This window comes from Sebastes fasciatus, chromosome 12 (genome assembly GCF_043250625.1).
Source record: "Sebastes fasciatus isolate fSebFas1 chromosome 12, fSebFas1.pri, whole genome shotgun sequence".
NCBI classification, from domain to species: Eukaryota; Metazoa; Chordata; class Actinopteri; order Perciformes; family Sebastidae; genus Sebastes; species Sebastes fasciatus.
The window spans coordinates 9,304,603-9,327,275 of NC_133806.1; positions in this window are offsets into that span (position 1 = coordinate 9,304,603).

Consider the following 22,673-nt stretch of genomic DNA (forward strand, 5'->3'; position numbering starts at 1 on the left):
CACAAAAGTGACACCAAATGAATGCAAGTGGCGTTTTTAGTCGAATTACACCATTTTCTCAATTTGACATAATGAGCTATTTCACATTACCTGTACAATTTAACACACAGGTGATAAACCGACAGGGCACATACCTGTTCTCCACAATGTCCTGTTACACTGCTCCATTCCTCGTTATGTTTACCAGAGGTTTGGTTTATAACAATAAGGTGTTTAATCTCAAGTTTTGTCTACAAAATTAAGACTTTTAAATGCTGTAGAAGACCATCAACGTCGTTCACAGCAGTTAGCTAGCTAGCTACTAACTACAATTACATGCTTAATGACGACACTGGGCAAACAGCCAATCAAATTGCAGCAATTAAGGGCCACAGCCAATCAGATTTGAGCATGCTCATTGTTGTTAATTGCCACACTTGACATTGTGAGCATGGAGCTGTCCTCCATCAACCACTGGACTTAAATTGTGGAATATATTCATTAGTTCATTAGTCACTTTTGTGTCACCTTTGTGCAATGTAAATACTGTAAATCTACTTTTACGAATATGTGCAATAACATATGCTGATCACTCTGTGCAATAATTATATGATGCTGTGCAATAATAATATAATTATCTGACGGACACTTTGTGCAATAATCTGGCAGAACTGTCATCTCATCAATATACATATTGCATTTTTTAATTTTGTATTGTATTATCTTTTCATTAGCACCTATGCGATTGTCACAATCTAATTTCATTGTACTACACAATGACAATAAAGGGCTTGAATATTGAATTAATCCAGAAATATATTAATTTCTTAATTACTCAGAATCACTAAAACCACACTTTTTTTTTTGTTTTTTTGTTGCCAGCAGGTGGGGCAGGTAGGCTTTATATTTACACCCAGTAGGCCTGATGGTGTAACTCAGCTGAGCTAACTGGAACAATTAACAAAACTAACTGAACCTTAGATTGAAGAGGAACAAAATCATGTTTTGACCTTGATTGAAATGCTGTTTAATAAGTATCTAATCTGGGAGGATTTTAATTAATCCACACACAAATAAACATAATTACACAAATTATGTCTAAATGACCAAAAAACGCTCGCTAGGCATAATAATATATTTCCTATTCACGCTTAATGCATAATAATAATAATAATAATAATATGAATAAACTTTATTTGTGTAGCACCTTTCATACAAGAAATGCAACTCAAAATGCTTAACAATAAAGACAATACATGAGTGCTTCACATGAAAAAAATGAACATAAAAACATATTAAAAATATTAAGATGGAAATAAAACCAGAAAAAAAACACATCATAAAAGATCAAATTAGTGACCTAAACAATCCACTAAACTATAAACTGTGGGTTCCTCAGTCTACGTCAGTGACCTAAACAGTTGCTAAATGTGCTACTATAACATTTACTCCCCCAAAAACTGTTATGTTTGGAAGTTATTTCATAACTTGTGATGTGACATAACTTCTGAGAAATCTGATTGCTTTTGATAAAATGTTGGTACAGATGTTTTGGTGCAAGTGATTTACACATTATTGAAGTCTAGATCTACCAGCTGATCAGCTTGAAAGGTTTCTAAAACATATAATCTTGTTTATTTCTCCTCTTACACCTGCTTTTGCTCCTTTTTTGCCACTTATTGTTCACCTCTTCCTTCCCTTTCAAAGGTTTCATCTCCCTTTTCGTTTTCATTGAGATTTGTATCAATTCCCACTAATATAACTTTGCTCTGTGATCTACTTTACACATCTCTCTTTTGTGTTGCTTTCTGAGTTTCTTCTCCACTGTTAAGATAAGATATTTCTTTATTAGTCCCACAGTGGGGACATTTTTTTGTTCTTTTATCATTTCATCTTCCTTGCCAACTTCCTTGTCATTTAATGTTTCAGCAGCAGTCTTGTTGAAACACCTTGCTTTCAAAAATGTCTCCTCTTATTTCTCCTCTCTTGTCATTTCAGTTTTGAACTGAGCCCCTCTGGTTCAGTTATTATTAATACATGTGTGTCCACCTTCCTCTCTCATAACTTCTTCAAGTCCGAAAGTCGTTTATTGAAGCAGTGTCACTTACAGTAGTGTCAAAAATCCCTCATCATATTATCGTAACACCATTACTTACAAGAATTCCCAGGTTAGTCATTGAAGGATGTGAAATGAAACCTCCAGTGTATTTCCCCTGTCTTCCCTGAAAAACCCTTCACAGAGTGGAGTTTTTTTTTCTTTTATGAAATTGTTCCTAATATATATTGCCAATAAATGGTCAATTATACATTATCCTACATTTACAACAAATGTTGAATCATTTTATGCATTTTAGAAATGTATATAAATGTTTTTTAACCAGACTGTACACAATACACTCCTCCTCTACTACCACTAGATGGAAGCAGATAAACACTAACAGTGTAAACACAGCAGCTCTGAAGTTCTTATGAAATTATTGCCTTCAAACAGGCAACCCTTGTGTTTTGACTGTACAATGCCCTCCAGTGTTTGGCACTCGGGCTATAAATGAGCCAAAGGGCTGCATGAGAAAAACAAGACATGCAATGAGCAATAGTGAGCTCATTATTGGAGGAATAAACAAATAATTTTGTTCAAAAATATTATTGTATTGATGATTTCCAAAGTGGGACTGATTCCATTCAACATTTCAACTTGTTATTAGCATAGTGACATATGTCTATTAAGAAAATGATTGGAGAGACAAACTTAAACTTAACCTTGGGCGTAGACTTTCAGTTTACGCCCTGACCAAACCCTAAAACTTATTACATAACACAGAATGCCATTCATCTTATCCTTGACGCATGCTTCACATACTGTTCACCTTAGTGGGACAACAGCATCACATACATGTTACCTGACTGCATTCTACTCATTCTCACCATAGAGATACCAACAACAAACAAAAGCATGTTCATTTTCATGTTTTTGTTGTACCAGCAGTGGATGTGATCCGCATAATCCCATATGAATGTGAACAGAAAAACGACTGAGTTCTCACACCGTTTGCAACTTTTATTTCGTCGTATAAGCATTTACTTTATGTGTTCAGTTTCTCTGTTATTGCAAGTCTCACGCATTCCTCTGCACGCCCTGATGTGATCTATTGCACCTGGCTGCAGCATGGGAATGATTTTCTTAAAGGGCTGCTTCGCCCAAAACATGCGCTTCAAATTACAGCTGAGGAAAAATAATGGAAGAAATGAGTGGAGGAACAAAATGATGTGGATTATATGCTATGGCCTCCGTGACAGGTTGGTCTCATACACCGTTCGTAGCTATGAAAAGTAATGCACTGTAATTCATATATATCACACAAAATGAATTTATGTGCAATTCACGAAATCATGAATCAGGAAGGATAAAGAGCAGCGAAAGCCAAGTAGGGCGGAGGTCAGGCTGGATGGGTGAGTCAAAAACACCAGACTTTTCCCCAGGGGACCGGCGTTCATGTGCCAAGAGTCAAATTAGATTTATTTGTCATGTCACTGACGTACTGAATACTGAACACCGCCTCTGGGGTTATTTTAAGCCAAACCACAATCTTTTCTTAAACCTAACTAAGTGTTGCTGGACATTCATAGAAAAACCAACGAAAAACTTTTAACGTCCCTTTCCAAAAGCTCGGTTCCTCTGGATAACCCCCGGACCTCACTCTGGATTTGTTTTGTTGGAACTACTTTCTACCAAAGAAATAGTCCCTATGAAAAGTGTTAACAGTGTAGGCGTTGGGATTATCCACAGTGACTACGAATATGTTTCTGGAGAAACACATCGAGTTTGTATTTTTGTAATTTTTCCCCCTTGCTTTGAGCACCACAAATGAACCTCTTGTCACCTCAGATGTATTGGATTGGAGGCAGAAGGAAAATATTAATAACCAAAAACAATTTGCATTTCTGAGTGGAATTTTTTTTTTGTGTGTGTGTGTTATTTTGGGTGAACTGACCTTGATTTCGCCTTTTTGCGAAACTGTATGACAACATAATTTACTGTATCTGCTTGACGCAACATCTTCCCTGGAATTAAATGTTGTTTACACCGAGCTGTATTTTCTTTGGAACCTTAACTATAATTTAAAACAGAGTGTGGGTTTGAACTGGTATGTAAAAATGCACAAAACCACAATCCGTGCATCGAAGAGGTTAAATAGTTTCAACGTGTAATATTCTGTGAGGAGACAATAAAACCTGCAATGTTTTGAACTTTATTGTCAATAAAACCTACATTGTTTTATAACAGGGGTGTAATCGAGGTGATATTGTAATGAAATATGTTGTTCCCCCTCAAGGTCAGCTTCCTCCTACTCTCATTTTCAGTTTCACTCAAAGTGAAGCGAATCCTAAAAATCCTGAATTTATTATGTTTTTGCACGGGTCCACAGTTAGTCTGATCAGTACTTAAACTTTCCAAAAGTCACTTTTAGACCATGATTTTTACCACAAAATAAGTGTGTGTGTTGTGTGTGGGTGTGTCTGTTGTGCATGTATTGTGCGCGTGTTGTGCGTGGGTGTTTCCAGTTAAATGACTCAGTCACCGTAGGGAGGGGGAAGTGTGAGCCAGTTTAGTGATCTGAGACAGAAAGAGTGCGTAAGACCGAGAGAGAAAGAGTGAGACGGTGTGAGATAGACGGACAGATATACTGGCGTGAGGCTCTGGACCAAATTAGTAAAAAAGTAACCATTTGGCACCTCCTACAAATTGAAAGTAAACTTCAATGCTATTTGGCTCTGTAGAGACAAGACTGATTATCTGACTGATGAACACATGAACTATACATGAATACACTCTCTGAGTAACCACAATCTGGACATCATGACTGGCCAACACAATGCAGACAAATGTTGCAATGCATGAAAAAACCCACAGACTTGTGTCAGTTCTGCTGAGACAGAGCCACCACTTCCTGCTGCACTGCAGCTTCCAGAAAGACACGTTCGCAGAGTTTTCTTTACCAAAATAAAACTCCAAAAAAACTAAAAACTAAATTCAATATTTACATGAGAAGAAATTATGTCAAAGTAAGTCACAGCCTGAGGGGAAGCACGTGAATCAATAACACGTGTAACCACTATGTTAAATTTTTAAAAGAACAGTTCAACATTTTGGGATATACATTTATTTGAGTTCTTGTCAAGAGTTGGATGGGAAAATACCTCTCACTCATCTGTACAGTAAATACAAGCAGCCATTAGCTTAGCTTAGCACAAAGACTGGAAACAGGGGGAAACAGCTAGCCTGGCTCGCTCCAACGGCAGCAAAATCATCTCATCTTATATTTATTCTTTCTATTTATTCTTTATTCCTGCTTATTTCACCTGTCAGCTATACAACACTGACTTAACTCAACTGTACAATAATTTGTGCAATAATTCACGTGTGCAATACTCTGTCAATAATACTGCATTTATACTGCACAGTACTTCAAGAAATACTTTTATTTCATTATTATTTATAGCATCCTGGCATTTATATTTAACACACTTAATAGAACCCATTTCTAAACATTTTATATTTACTTATAAGCATTTTGTATTAACTTGTTCACACTGTGGTTATTTGTTATATATTGCATATCTTAATGCAAATATTTGTACATATTTCTTATTTTTAATTGTATTACTTACTTATATTTCTTTACATATATTGTGTATATACTGTAGCATTATGTACAATATTGAATTATGTACATAATTTACATGCAACTTACTCCTTAACATAAATTAATTCTGCAAGTAAATTTGTAACATACAGTATTTCAAAGTGTTGCAGAGTATATGGATGGAGTATGCTATTAATCTAATATGAATATATTAGTTGTCTCTAATTTCAAGTGCAATTGCAATGCAAATGCAGTACTCATAAAATGTATTTTAATTTCCCTGCAAGTACATGTAGGCTACAGCATGTATGAAATGTATATAGTAGTATGTTTGTAGTCTACCCAAGTATACTTAAAATAGTCCCATTTTAGTATAGTAAATTACACTAAGCACACCTCAAATTGGGGTTTTGTACTACCTTTGTACAACTAAAGTATAATAAGTTCATAAAATAGTTCCATTTTAACACTCGTTAGTGTGCTGCAGCATACTAACATGTAGTATACTTTAGACTACTTCTCTTTTTTTTTACTAGGGGCTGTACTTTATGTTGTCATGCCAATGAAGTAAATTCAAATTTGAATTTGCAAGAGGCTGAGGCAAGGCAGGGTTCTCTGAGTTCAACAGGAAGTTCTGCGGGGCTCTCCCCTCATATTCAAACTCAAGAACCTCTGGGGACCAAATGAAAGCAATAACAAGGACTCTGTTTTCTTTTTGGTGATAAATGATCACAACTATTTCCTTGTCCCTCACAACACATCCACATTGTTTCCTCCCACAGACACCTCCAGACTGGAAACAGGATGTCAAACTATACCTGCTTCCTCCTTCACCGAAAAGGGGAAATACATAGATGGAATTCCTGTAAAATTCGTCATCATGTGGGATTTTTCCACCACTAGGGGGGGGTGAACGACATGTTTCGTGTGACATTTTCCAAACCGGCAGACAAAAGGTCTTTGTCTCATAAAGAATGCAGGCCATTCTCCTGCTTCCCCTTTGTGTGTGTGTGTGTGTGTGTGTGTGTGTGTGTGTGTGTGTGTGTGTGTGTGTGTGCAGTGTGATCACAGCAGGAGTACTTTTTAGCCCCTGTTGACAGCAAACACAAGCGCTGTCCTTCACTGACTTCACTTTGTGTTTATGGTGTTCCCAGTGGAGAAGGTTTCATCCCGCTTGGCACCAAAACACTGAGTGAATATCAAACAAACCACATGAGACACATTCCACTGCGTCAGACTGTACGAAGATTAATTCAACCTCAACGCTGGCCCGAACCTGTCTGTCAGAGCTCTGCATGCTCTGTGGTGAGTCTCACCAACAAGGTGTTGGCCTTCAACCTGTCTGCCAAAGAACAGTGATAATGTGATCACGTTGTTGCACAATCATAGGTGCGGGGAAGTGCTCTACTTACTCACACACAATTGGACGGGGATTTAAATACGAGTAATTAGAGAGAGGAGGTGCTGATGTGGCTTCCACCCATTTAGCATACCAGGTTATAAACCAATAAGATGGAAGTTACATGTGGCAAAGGTCAAACTTTATTATAGCATAGGTTAGCTGTTAGCTGATGATAAGGTAGGGCTGCAGCACATGCACGAAAGGTCAAAGGTCTTTGTGAGACAATTTTATTTGCAGTGGTGGAAGATGATTTATTACTTAAAGCTGTAATACTGTAATAAATACGTTTATATTGACAATGACTCAAATAACTATGAGTCATGTGACATAGGTCGCTCAATGTGACAAAGCCACAGACAATTATCACTCAGCTTTGTAGTTCCTCTTTAGCGTCTGCAACATCAGTGTTCTCAATGAAAATCTCTAAAAGCACCAAAGCTAGTTGTGAACATAGTGGAGCATCCAGCAGCTAAAGAGCTAGATATTTTGCAAGAGGAAAACTACGGAGCCCAGGAGTGGCCATTGAGAGAAAAAAAATCTAGGCCACAATGTATTAATGTGTGCGCACAAGATATAATTATTTACCTCAGTGTAATTACATTGTTCCCACGTTTTGATTAATTAATGCGCACTGATTAAATAATGAAATCATTTTGGAAGTGCTGTTGATAAACCGGTGTTACCGATTACGCCTTACATTTCAGAAGAACATATGTAGATTGCTAACTTTGATGTTTAACGTTGGATTGCTGTGTGTCTGGCCTATCCGGTCAAGCTTTCGCTATTAGGCCACAGGTTTCCACCCGGTGCCATTGCACCGTGCACACCGGCTGTGAACAGTACATCCTCCACACAACGATTGTCTCATTAACGTTATGGTTCCCTTATAGCATTGGGTTTAAATCCAAACTATTGCCAAATAGGCGCTTTTGCTTTTCGCTTTGACGCCAAATCCTCCGCGATCGTCTTGTCTTCAACTCTCTCTCGTTCTGTGTGTGAAATCTGACTCCTGCTGCTCTGTGCTGACACTCCGCACGGAGCAGATGCTTTCACTTTCACGTTTGTAGCGTCCGACTATATAATGATAACACGAAACTGATACGTGAAGAGGAACTAAATGGTTTTGGTTCTATAAAAAAAAAGCAAAATGACAGTAGGGGCGACGGGGAGGTACTGTTATGAGTGTGTGCCCGAACACCGTGTAACACCAGTTACACCGACTACCGCGGCAAGCCTACTGAAGGCCAAGTCATTCATTCCAGCCGCCACCTGCTTGCATCTGGTGCACACAAACTTATAAATCATGACCTCTATTTATTTATTTTTTTCTCTCACTCTGTAGAAAACAGAGCTAAAAGGCGTGAATATTGAACTTACATTGATCAGGTGGTCACAAACACGATTCCAAATGCTAATGTGTCTGCTGGATACTGTATGTAAATAAGTTTGCCATAGTGTTTACAGCACGTTGCACTGCCCCCCCAGTGGTCAAAACAAGTCTATTATAGCAAGTTTAAGTAAAAGTAGCAATATCATGATGTAAACATACTAAATTACAAGTAAAAGTCCTGCATGTAAACTTACACTGAAGTAAAGTACAGAAGTATTATCAGCAAAAAAGTGCTCATTCTGCAGAATTACCTATTTTAGAGTGTTATATTTGATTTTTGATACTTATGGATTATGACGTACTTGGACACGTAAACAGCATTTTAGTATTGTAGTTGGAAAAGGTGGAGTTGATTACTCCTCTCAAAGCCTACGCTCTTTAGACTGTTTGCCAGGTTGCTCTGAGGTTTATTGTTCCTATCGTTGTGTACTGTATGATAGGGTTGGCTGGAGAACTCATGCACATATTCACTCAGCAGTTCACGCTAATCTACAAAGACTTTCTGAGCATTTATTATCTCAAATAAGGCTGATAACTATAGTTCACGCCCCGGAACTGCTATATAAGGATAAAAGCAAACTCAGTATGACTGACGGAACAGCTTTAGTACAAACACATAAAACTTATCTTATCTCCTTGCAGGCTTTAAAACCTTCTTTATGATTTGGAGGTGACAAAGACAATTTTAAGACACAGTTGGATCATCAGTTGTCTGTCGTATGATTTTACATATCCGTTTCCGGTATTTATTTCTTATCATTTAAATAAATTCATTGCAATTTCCTTGTTCATATTTCTTGTGTTTTGATTTTTATTTGATCAATTTTACATTATCCTTCTGGTGGTCACATCTGTTTTATTGATCCTTATGGATTGGTCAATTTTCACTCCAAAAAAGTTTCCCTGTGACACTGGATAAAAACACCCACTAAATGTCACATTGTTTGAGTATAAAACCATAAATGATTCACTGTCTCACAGTAAAATAATAATAATAACTTAATGGGTAATTAAATGCATTATATGTTAAACTGGTCAGTAGAATCTTAAGCTCTGCAGCCATGAACAGAACAGCATAGTTTCAGTGACCTGTAGTTTACAGTCTGTTGTAATCACACACAGCGTCAGTGTAAGGTGTGACCAATGACCAAGTCAGCTGATGCAATCAGGATGTCCTTTATAATATGAATCCTTCAATGGATGACAAATTAAATGGAAAGCTACAATAAAAGTGTTGTAGTAAGGTGTTGGTCCTTTTCCGGTCCTTTTTCAGAGCTCATAAGTAATGGATCGCTGTCGGGGTGTAAAGACCATTTCAACCAATATAACAAATAGTGTATATTGGAGAACATCATCAACCCTGCCTTTAACTTTCATGAACTGAAAACACACTGTGAAAGGGTTGAAGTTGTAAGACAAAAACACGAACAACACCCAGACCGGACAATGCCGTGGTAGCGACCTGTCAATCACAAGGTAGCCACGCCCTAAAGCATACCCTGCTTTATGGTCTATTTGACTCTAAATGGGACCATACTTTACTAAATGAACATCATGCTGTATTGAAGAAGACTTGAAACTAGTGATTGAGACCATAAACTCATGTTTACAATGTTTACTGAGGTAATGAATCAAGTGCGAAGCAGGATCCTTTTCTCATAGAGATCTATATAATCAGACTTCTTTTTGCAACCAGAGGAGTCGCCCCCTGCTGGCTGTTAGAAAGAATGCAAGTTTAAAGCACTTCAGCTTTGGCTTCTCTTCTCAGACCCGGAGGTTGCCCACTGGAAGGGACATAAAAGTCATGCATTAGGTAACCCAGTATTTTGTCTCTGAGGCTGATTTGGATGGACAGTTGAAAACATTGACTGTGAACCCACAGGAGAACAGACAACAGGAGCTTCCAGACATTTGGTGATGGGGAAAAAATTCCTGCATTACTCAAGCACCTGTAAACACATTAGTAGTCCCTCTGCCGTGGGCGTGAGCCTGACATTTAAGGTTATAAGTATCATGGAAGAACACGCTCAGCTGGACATGTTGAGGCAAATAATGTTCTTGATGATGTTTCACTTTGTCACCCTCCTCTTTACCTGTGTTTTACCGCATTACGGAAGAGCCTGAGTAATGTGTAAAGGCTCGCTGTGGGGCATGATGTCACCATGGTGAAACAACAAGAAAGTTTGTCTCTGGATACCAGACCCCAAAACGGTGTCTAAGACTTTACATTGTGATGACGTCACATATTTTTAAATCGCTTTTCTCGGCTCAAGGGTAGTTTTACAAATATAAAACATTCATGAATCAAAAATTCATAATAGAAAGAGTCATACTTTCATAACCTTGTTTGCAGTTCGAGGTGATCTATGGGGAAAGTGCTTTTTAGGGGGATTTTTTGCTCCAATACTGCAAGTGGCCACTGTGAAAAATCAGAAAAAAGGCTGAGCAGTGGCGTATCCAGGTCTTATTATTGATCCATGAGCCAGCCAGTGTGTTCATGGAAGAACACGCTCAGCTGGACATGTTGAAGCAAATAATGTTCTTGATGATGTTTCACTTTGTCACCCTCCTCTTTACCTGGGTTTTACCGCATTACGGAAGAGCCTGAGTAATGTGTAAAGGCTCGCTGTGGGGCATGATGTCACCATGGTGAAACAATAAGAAAGTTTGTATATATATATATATATCTATATATATATATATATATTATATAATAATATAAAACATCCATGAATCAAAAATTCATTGTAGAAAAAGTCATAATTTCATAACCTTGTTTGCAGTTCGAGGTGATCTATGGGGAAACTGCTTTTTAGGGGGATTTTTCGCTCCAATACTGCAAGTGGCCACTGGGAAAAATCAGAAAAAAGCCTGACCAGTGGCGTATCCAGGTCTTATTATTGATCCATGAGCCAGCCGGGACATGCTTGTGCTAGTCAGTCCAACCCGGTCTCACTACCAACTCATCAAATACCGCTGATTGGGCAGCGCCAATCAACTGTGTAATTTCTAATATTGGCAGTTTTACGAAAATTGATGGCAAATCGAAAATTTGCTCCAACGTTTTCGGAGTTGAGAAGCTTATTCAAAAGACATATTTATAACATCAATCTGTCTACTAATTGTCTACAATCCGTGCCTCTTTAGTGGAACAGTTTATACTGTGACAGGTTAAATATAGCTTCATGGTGCAACAGCTAGAACGATATCTTCCTTCATTTTGGACACTCCGATCCTTCAAAGGTCAGCCCTGTTGAGTCTGTTTGTTGTTGGTCACCAGCGCAAATTTATATGTCAAAGTTCAGCAAAGTTGAAACGCAAAAGTCTCACACAGATTTACCCCACCCCCATGGGCAAATCCACTGATCGCTGTGATACCGTTGAAATGAATTGATTTGAAATGGTGGTGTGAACAGGCCTTACTGCTGTTTTCTCAATTTCTCAATTTGGTGGAACAAGCAGGACACAACTGGGAACTGTTTCAAATTTAGAGACTCCAATGCTCAGAAATCATGTGACTTGGCTTTAATGGATTACCAGCATAAAGCATGTTCACCAACCCAGCTGGTTTTTGATGTTTATGCCAAACAAAGGTGTAACTGTCATTTCAGCTTTAACAGAGACGTGTACTGAGAACGGCTAAATCAACTACAGCTGCAGTCTTCACCAACAAGAGCTGTGTGTTTTCCAAACAGGTGCTACTCATGTGTGTAATACACTGCATACTAACCAATAGGGACTTAACACATCAGTGTAGAAACAGACATGTACTTCCATTTGTACAAAATATTTAAAATAGTTATATAATAAATATGTGTTAATGTTGATGACAATAGTGTTACATTCGATTGACAGCCCTACTTTAAAATGATCTTATTACATTATTCCATTAGAAAAAGTACCAAAGTACCAAATTGGGTCTTTGTCAGGTACTGTATTTCTTTTAATGTAATAAAAAATAGAAAATTTAAAGGGAGCATTCAACAATGTTGTGAGTTCACAGGAGGCAGAAATCACTATTGTTGTATCTTTAAAGGTATCTTTCTTACAGAGCCTGGGAGTGGCCATAGAGAGAGAAAAAAATAAGAATAAATCAAGGCAACAGTTTAGTAATTCGTGCACATGAGATATTTCGTGGCCTCAATTTAATTAAATCATGCGCACGAGATAAGTGTTGACTATATACAGAGAGCCAGCACAACACACCAGCCTTTCTCCTTGAAGTGCACCTCTATAGGACTAAATCATCCTGGAAAGACATAACCGGGTATGTTGCAAAGCAAGTGTTGTCAACATGTCTTGATATCTTTATCTAGAGTACAACCAAGGACAAGAGCCTTAAGCAGGTGAAAACTGGAATGAATGACTTGACCTTGAGCAATGCCAAAATGATTTCATCATTTAATTTGTGTGCACAAATGAATCAATGTGGGAACGAGGCATTTGAAAAATAGCAGCATGCAGACTACAATAATGGAGATAATGTAGAGCGATAATGTAGAGTCAGACTTCATGTTTCTTCTTCTTATAACTGTGATTGTGATGTGACCATGAATTTGACTAAACAAGTAAAAAGTCTGCAGTACTTGCAGTCTCAGTTTTACACCCCCAAATATTTTTAGGTGACTTTTCTGCAATGTTTCACTCTGTCTTTTCGTGATTCTACTAGGCCTATAAAACAATAAGACATGTAGGTGTCAAAGAATGGGTGGTTTCCCACTAAAAACAGAAACCACAAACAACTCCAACATATTAAAAAAAAGGGAACAAAACAGACTTTAACTAACTCAACCAGACAAAAGACAGAGAAAAAAACATACAAAAAACACTAAAAACGAACACTCAAACCACAAAATACTGTTTTAAATTAAGAGGTCCGAGCGCCTGTCGTGGCACTGGGGCCTGATAAAGTTTGAATGAGTGAAAAGCTGAATGGAGCCAGACAGGGGAGGCATGCGTGGCGTTCACGGTCACGTGGTGGATCGCGTTTCCTTTGTCTCCGAACCTCGCGGCCTGCTTTGTCTGAACGAGGGGATCCAATTTCCCCTTGTCTTTGATGTCTCCTCCTCCCACGCTTCCACGCCTCCTCTCTCCAGCTCTTGTTCCCCCTCCTCTCCATGCTCCCCCAACCCCATACCAACCCACTCGCCCTCCCACGCAGTTACACACACACACACACACACACACACACACACACACACACACACACACACACACACTTGGCCTTGCCTTCTGCTTACGGGAAACCCGACACAAGGCTGCATCTGGAGGTGAATGCACGGCCATGAGCCTGAATGGCCTCGATCCTCCTCGAATGACCGCACGCGGAAAAAATGCAGGATTAAATAAACAACAGGCCAGGAACCAAAAACTGTAGACGCCATCAGCTCTATGTCCAAACATGAGCATGTACTTTCTAACTGAAAAGTGGCATTACTTATCTTGAAAACAATGCAAGTATAATACAATAAAGAGAGATCTGTTGAATGTCTCCATGACCCTGGCATATTGTTGTTGTTCTTTTTATCCAGAGGAATGAAAATAAGCAATCTATAATCTTGAATTCCTAACCAGTCCAATCCAGTTTTAGCCCTGCCGAACTGAAGGTCATTCTTTCTTTGCCCTAACAACTAGCAGACAGATTGCCTTATAAGGGAAAATTAGTTTAGAGCAAAAGATAAATCCACACCAGGAGAATTACTGCTTTTAGAATGAAATCAATGCACACATTATTCATAGAAACTAATCGATTTAGTTGCTTCAAACAAACATAAGAAGTTTCTTTTATCAGTGGTGATGCTCCCAACTGCCTCTGCTCTCACACAACCACTGAACACACTCAGCATGGCTGAAACATCACACAGATATGGTGTAGCGGTTGAATAAATCCTCTAAAACATTATGTCTGAATTCATCACAAGGGTCTAATGATCAAAAATAGTTGTTTTAATTTAGACGAAACAACCCCAAAAGGTAGTTGGGTGTTAAAGGGTTAAATACCTGTGCTCCGCACCCTGTCATTATATATCAAGCTGTCCAAACTTAAGAGACTTTGAGTGCTGGGCTCATCTTTGGTGCAAGATAACAGGTTATTAGTGGTTCCTTCAGTCATCAATATAATGTCTGGTACTGTTGTATTTAGTGTTATATCAGAAATAGATGTTTTCTTTGGCTGGACCGCAGAGGGACAGCCCTACAAACGCAAATGTTAGGTTAACGTTACGATTAGGCAACCGAACTACTTAGTTAGGTTTCAGAAAAAGATTGTGGTTTGGATTAAAATAATTCCAGAAGTGACGTAACTTAAGTACGTAAATTACGTGACAAATAAATCAACATTGACTTCTGGTTTCACACGGGATGCGAACAGCAGTCTCCGGGGCGAAAGTCCGGTGTTTTTTCCACTCGCTCATCTTTCACTTCCCTACGCCGCATTTGTCGCTCTTTATAATTCCTGGTTCCTGATTACATATGAATTTGATTTTGTTGGTGATACGAATTACAGTGCATTACTTTTCTTAGGTATAGCTACCAACGGTGTATGAGAACAGCCTGACATGGTAAGCGTTATACCCTCTAAGCCTGCTAGCACGTCATTGTGAACATATTAGCATGCAGAATTATGCATAGAATTATAGAGCAACGCATTTGTATATCTTACAAAAAAAGTTACTCCTCCTTTTTTGTTAATTTTCCTACAAATGTCCAGCAAAATGTGTCAATTTCCACTCATTACATGCATACAGTCTTTTCAAAATAAACTTCGGTCTTCACAGGAAACAACTTTCTTAGATTTAGGCAACAAAACTACTTAGTTAGGTTTAGGAAAAGATCGACTTGGTTAGGATTGGGTTAGGTTTAGGAAAAGATTGTGGTTTGGCCTAAAATAACTCCGGAAGCGGCGTTACTTAAGTACGGAAGTTACGTGACAAATAAATCAACGTTAACTTCTGGTTTCACACGGGACACAAACGCCGGTCTTCTGGGCGAAAGTCCGGTGCTTTTGGACCCATCCATCCACCCCGACCTCCTCCTTACACGGCGTTCGCTGCTATTTATATTTCTTGGTTAACAATTACATGGATTACACACTAATTGATTTTGTGGAATATACACGATTTACAGAGCATTATTTTTTTCGTAGGTATAGCTACGAACGGTGTATGAGACCAGCCTGTATAAAGATACAGACTAGTCAAACCCAAGATAGAAACATTTTTCCACAATGAATTCACATAACTCTGGAAGTAAAAACTTGATATGTAGCCTACAGCTTGATAGTTAAAGAACAGATCTAACACAAACGTCACTGTGTATTAATATGCTAAAAGATGACGTCTATACAAGAACAAAATGCTACAGGCCTGAAAACCAAACTAAACAAGCCGTCAGTCGTCAGTTGCCTTCACGCTGCAATTTTGCAAAGCATAATATTTACATTCAGCATGTGACCTAAATTTCCATATGGCCCGTCTATGTGGGGATAATCCATCTTAACCATAGCTGGGCATCTCCATCTAATTTATGCCGCAAAACAACATGTGGTATGTAAAGCATTCCTTTGATTGCATTGTTGTGGGGGCTTGTGCTGTCAGAGATGGCGGGGGCCCCCACCCTGCCGGGGTCCGCCAGCCAGACTGCCGGGTCAGGAGGGGGCCTCTTCCCGCACACAGCCGCTTCGCTATCGAGGCAGCGTCCTTCCTGCAGCCGGGCTGATGTCAGGGCCGAGGAATGTGGAAAACAGAGCACACTGGGGGGCCTTGTACTCCCACAGTGAATAGTCCTTGGGCAGGAATTCAAACCACATGCCACACACACAGCGTGAGTGAGGGGGCAGGGAGGGAGCCGAGTGGAGGCCAGGGAACAGACTGACAAAACAGACTGTGGCAACCTGCAACGGATGCAATGTAACGGACAGTCCGAAATATGCATAGAGGAAATGCCACTTTAGGAGAGAAGTTCTGAGTAGTTGCAAAAGTATCACGTTTAACTGAATTTAAATTTGGATTTCTTAGAGGCAGAGTCATCCTGGGAAGAAAAATAAGCATATTTCCTCTTAGACCTTTTTCTTTTTTCTTTCAGTCATGATGATGGAAGGTGCTAACTCCAGTGCATAGGCTCAGTGGTTTGCAGAGTTCAACAACTTTCAAACAGGAAGGTCGGATCAGGTGCAAACAATACAAACAAATCAAGCACTGGCATAGAAATGGGGCACACAGAGACGACTTTAAAGGGAAATAAGTCAAATCAATGCATACTAAGATATTATTTTTATTTGTTTATCTTTATTTTATTGTTCCTGGATTATAGTTTTTTTTGTACTTTATTAAAGGCAATGCTGTTCTTTTGCCAACTTTCTATGATTTGATATGTTTTTATTGGTTGCACCTTGTCCTTCCTACATGTGTAATAGCAGTTAAACAGTGACAATCATTGAGTCTGCACATGATCTGCAAATATTGTTTTATTCTATCTAGTATAATAATATATATAATATATTTGTTTGTACTAGGGCTGTCAATAAATAAAAAATATTTCATGGTTATTAATCACATGATTGCCCATAGTTAATGATGATTAATCGCAAATTAATCACACATTTTTTTTATCTGTTCAAAATGTACCTTAAAGGTAGATTTGTCAAGTATTTAATACTCTTATCAACAAATATGTTGCTTTGTGCAAATGTATGTATATATTTATTGTTGGAAATCAATTAAAAACACAAAACAATCTCAAATATTGTCCAGAAACCCCCACAGGTACTGCATTTAGCATAGAAAATATGCTCAAATCATAACATGGCAAACTGCAGCCCAACAGGCAACAACAGCTGTCAGTGTGTCAGTGTGCTGACTTGACTATGACTTGCCCCAAACTGCATGTGATTATCATAACGTGGCCATGTCTGTAAAGGGGAGACTCATGGGTAACATGGAAAGTTATATATATAAATGCAACCCCGGAGTTTTAAAACTAAAACGGGGTCAGCAGCGTTCTTAAACGTCTCCGTTTTAGGGCCTCAAAAACGTCGGAGTAGTGTGGAACTTTGGGCTTTGCTTCTATACTCTTTGACGTCAAGTCACATTTTCTCTGTACAAACGTAGCAATTTTAAACCCAACCATGTTGATTTTTCCTAAACCTAACTAAGGGTTTTGTTGCCTAATCCTAAACAAGTGTTTTTGTTTAATTCACAACATTAAGCAGGTTTACTGCGACCAAAAAGTGACGCCGAAGGGTCTGACAAAGAGTCAGTATGTGACGAGGTGGGAGGAGAAAGTGTTGCACCTGTCATGTCTTGCTTCACTAAAAAAAAAAAAAAGCTTGGTCTTACGTGATTTCTATTACTTCAACATGTTTCGAAACAAAATTACCTGCAAACAGAAAGTGAAAATAGACTACAGGTGACAAACGGATTGGTGTAAGATCTAAAAGCCCCAAACCAACGATCATATTATCTGTCTGCAGTAATTAATGAGATGGATACAGTAAATGAAGGAAAGGGGACTTCTTCAAGTGGTTAAAGCATGTTACATGCCAAGTTAAATAAAGCAGACTGAGAACGCAAAGAGAAAGGGAGGATGAAAGTGAAAGGAGGGGACTGTAAGAACAACAACAAAGAGCAGGCTCGTAAAAGCCTCTGGCAGCTGTAACAGGCTCGGTGGGAAAATGGTCTTGATCCAAGTTCAAATGATGCAAATATCTTAACATGCTTAGGAAAGCCCTGCAGGCTGCTCCATAGCAGAAGCCAGACATGTCTTGTGAGGATTTTTGTAGGCAAATGTTTTCAAAAGAAATCAAGAAAGATGAAAGCATAAAGAAATAAGTAGATCAGGCACATAGATAGATTATGGTCGTCAAAACAGACATTACAGGACTGGCTGAGTCTACGTCTGAAACACGATGATATCACATCATGAAAAAAGAAACCAACCGAAAAACAAACAAACATACACATATCACACAGGTATGACAGAAGCCGAGGGAGAGTCTCTTTTAGTTACACCTAACAACCAGAATGTTACAACATAAAAGCATGATGTCTCCATCCTCAGATAGAAGCTCAATGTTTTCAGGAGGTGTATTCATCATCTGATCAAACAAACTAAGATACACATCATCCTGTCGGGAACTCGATGTTCTCATGCATTACACACTGATGAGACACGTGTCCTCACCAAGCCTTGACGTGCCAATGACCACAGCATTCCTGACAAAGAATGTGTCACAAAACATCTGTATGTTTCTCATCCTCTCCACTGATACTCCAACATGTTCTCATCCCAGTTCATCGCATACAGCCGCTTGGCATCACTTCAGGTTTAGGCAACGAAACCTCTTACGAATCTTGATATTAATCATATAGTGAGTAAGGACTGGTCTAATCCTGGTTTTCCTTTGAAAGACTTGTGTCTACATCCCCTTATAAGGACCTAAAATGATTACAAACACATATGGAGACAATCTTGCAATGGGATCACATCAGCTGCTTTGCCAAATCAGGACAGGGTTGTAAAGTAGGGGGAAAGAGAATAGAAGCAAAGAGATGAAAGTCCCGTGTTTTTTTGACAACAGCCACTTTGGACGTCCGGTAGTCGCTTTCAGTCCAAAATGGCGGAAGCGTAGCTTTGCTGCTGGGTGCTGATGTTGCAATGGAGCGACCAACTGAATTTCACTTCTTGGCAATAAACGTTCTTTGGAGGGGGGGAAGAATGGCCCCTCCCCTACATGCGCCCTAGCTCAGACCACTCCCATCTTCCAACTCTGCCTTTATTTTGATCTCAACCACACACCCAACACATTCTCATCCCAGCTTGTCACATCCTGCTCCTTTGTCATGCCTCTTGGCGACACTTTATTTTTGGCACCAAAACCAATTAGATTCAGGTTTAGGATAAGAACTACTTGGTTGGTCTTAAAACTACTTTGTTTGTACAGTGAAAAAATGAAACTGAACGATGAACAGCAGATTGTAACGTCAAAGTGAAACTTAACACACGGGACACAACAACAGGTCTCCTGGATGAAAACCTTGTGTTTATTGGACCCATCCACCTCCCCTTCAGCCCGTCCGATCTGTGCTCTTTAAACTATGTCACCACAGCACTTTCTCAGAGCGTTTACTGTTGCCGCAGATAGCTTCACATTGTAGTTAATGAAACGCCCGATGCATCTCATACTCATGCTAAAGGGTGCCTTGTGCGGCGGTATCACACTCTGACGGATGTCACAAAGTGGAGAAGGACTTCAGGGGATTTCTAAGGCTGATTCACTGATATTTGACATAAAACCACCAGAAAAGAGTTGACACACATCTGTCGCCTACATACAACAAGTGGTATTGTCACAAACTAGGCTGAATGGCCATGACAGGAGAGGGAGATGCACGCAACAAAGCCAATTAACAAGTTATAAATTAATTTAAAGAAAACATGAGAGGAAAACTTAAACTAAGGGTGGCATGTGGAATCAGTAAGTTCAGCAGTATAAGAGTGAGTGCATGAGTGGAAAAGAGTGTGAGTGCAATGTTGTAAGATGCAGCAACACAAACCTTAATGCCAACCCAAAGCCAAATAGGTGTCTCAGGAAGGAAAGGGAACCAGCAACTGAGCTCCAACAGTTGCTGGTTCAAAGGAGCACTGGCACACAGGGCCCATGTGTTCAGGAGCTGCCATTTCACTGACGACCCTCTGCCACGCCCATCTCCAAGACAGCAGTTACACAAGCCATGTAACAGGCAGATAGGGCAGAGGGGGTTGTAACGGTATGAATGAATTCCATCCATCCGTTATCTGTAACCGTTTATCCTATTCAGGATCAGGGGGGGCTGGAGATTGGGTGAAGGCGAGGTACACCCTGGACAGGTCGCCAGACTATCACAGGGCTGACCCATAGAGACAGACAACCACTCACACCTACGGGAAATTTAGAGTCAGTATGAATGAATTCCTTCATTTTTTTTATTACTTACGTGTCATATTATGTCAGTGGTCCAACCTACATGGGATTACTTGACGTCGCACATAAACCAAATACCACATAAATAAGGATGTCCGGCAATTGACAAAGACTAACAAGTCATTGCTGTGACCTACGTTCTGTACATGGTTCCTCAAGGAAAAGAAAGTAAAACAGGTTTTACACATAACAGAAGTGAAACAAAACTGATCAATAAACCACAAGTTTTACAATGAACATCATCCAGACACTTTAATTGTGTCTTGTCGTTATTTCAACATGTTAAAACAAAAAGTAATTTGAATGACGAAACCTTTATAAGGCTATAAAATTACAAATAAAGGCCTGGTTCTCTCTGTAGTTGATGTAAATAAAGGACCCACATTTTGAGAATTTGCATTATATAAATAGGGACCCATGTGAACTCGGGTTAGGATTAAAGATATTTGGCTTATGAATGACGCAGCAATTTGTAAGTCATTTTGCGTGCAATCACAACGCCGTTCTTGCTTTTGGCGTATCATGTGTACGCCGTGTTGTCTGTATTGACTGCAATGTATACACATCCATGTGAATATGCTACGCTCAGAGCTAGAGACGTAGAATAACGAGCGACACTCAGAGCAGGTGAGGAAGAGCTAGTGACGTAGTATAAAAAGTGAGAAAGACTGCTTATGGTGGGCGGGAGGGGAGGTGGATGGGTCCAACAAATAAAGAACTTTTTTTGGTTTACGTACTTATGATGTTGTTTACTTAAATTACGTACTTATTTCAAGCCCAACCATGATGTTTTTCCTAAACCTAAAATTTTTAGTTGCCTAAACCTAACTGTGACCGTTTCACGGTGACGGCTGTTCTCATACAACGTTTGTAGCTATACCTACATAAAGAAATGCACATAATCCGTAAACAGTATATCCCCAAAAATCATTTTGTATTTAATCCATATAATCGTGAGCCAGGAAATATCAAGAGTGACGAACGCAGCATAGGGAGGAGGTCGGGTTGGATGAGTGGGTCCAAAAACACCAGACTTTCGCGTCCTGTGTGAAACCAGATGTCAACGTTGATTTATCTTTAACCCACCACGCCCTTTTCCTAAACCTAAAGAAGTTGCTTCCTGTTTTCTTGGAGATTCGTGGGAGAATGCACGGCAAATGAGGAATAACTTTTCGTAAGATATCATATGAACTGTTGTATGAGGATAAGTTGCATGGCAATGACTCAGCGTTAAATGACATCAACATTAACATTAACCCTGCAGCGTGAAATGATTTTAAAAAAGCTCTGTTATTCGTTATGATGAAACGTGGACTGTCCTTAAAATGCCGTGGTATTTAAACGCCTTCCCCTGACATCAGTTTGGATGTAAACACATTCCAGAGAGCACACCCTGACTGACTGTGACTTTGCTGAGATGTGTTAAACCTATAACGACATGCAGAAGGCCCATGTGTCTGTAATGATGCTGTTTGGCTGAGGCAGCATGTCATGTGAAAATGCCCAGCAGCACTTCTTCACATCTTCATGCTCTGTTTTTGCTCTGGTGTGTCATCAGTAACGGTTGGAGAACGGCCAGCATTTGACCTCCTTCCATCTTAACAACCTCCCATGTTATTGTAAGGCCCAGTCACATCTGATGGGATTACATCCACCTCTTATGTAAGACTCAGCATGTCCAGACATGCACTTTCAACCAGTTATTTCAGCCACGTGCAGGAATCTGCCTCGCTACTGCGGTTCAGAACAAGATGTTCCAAGCTACTGATGCAGCATTTATGTGAAATGTCAGGCAGCCTCAGAACAAGCTGCAGGCCTGCACTTCTTTAAAAACACGTGTAAGGCCATGTTTTGGTGAATAAAACTGCTGTTTTTTTTCTTTTTGCAGCATTTTTACCTTCAAATTGTTCCTGAATATGTTTTTCCTGGACCTGGTTTCTGCACAAACTAGTAAGATTTTTCAAATAATGCAGGGAAATAGTTATTATAACTACATTTTGAGCATTTCTAGCACCATTGCTCGAGGGATGGCAATGTCTGGATCAAAGTTGCGGACCGACCAACAGACTGAAATATCTCAACAACTATTAAGTGGATAACCAAGAAATTTGGTTCAGATATTCATGGTCACCAGAGGATGAATCCTAATGAATTTGGTGAGGTTGACATATGTGGTTTCATTGCCATAAAATTTGGTAAATACATTCCAGCCTGTTCTCATTCCCAGTGCATTAAATACCATCACAGATGTTGGCGTTAGATACTGCCACACAAGGCACCCTTAAGCGGTGGTATGAG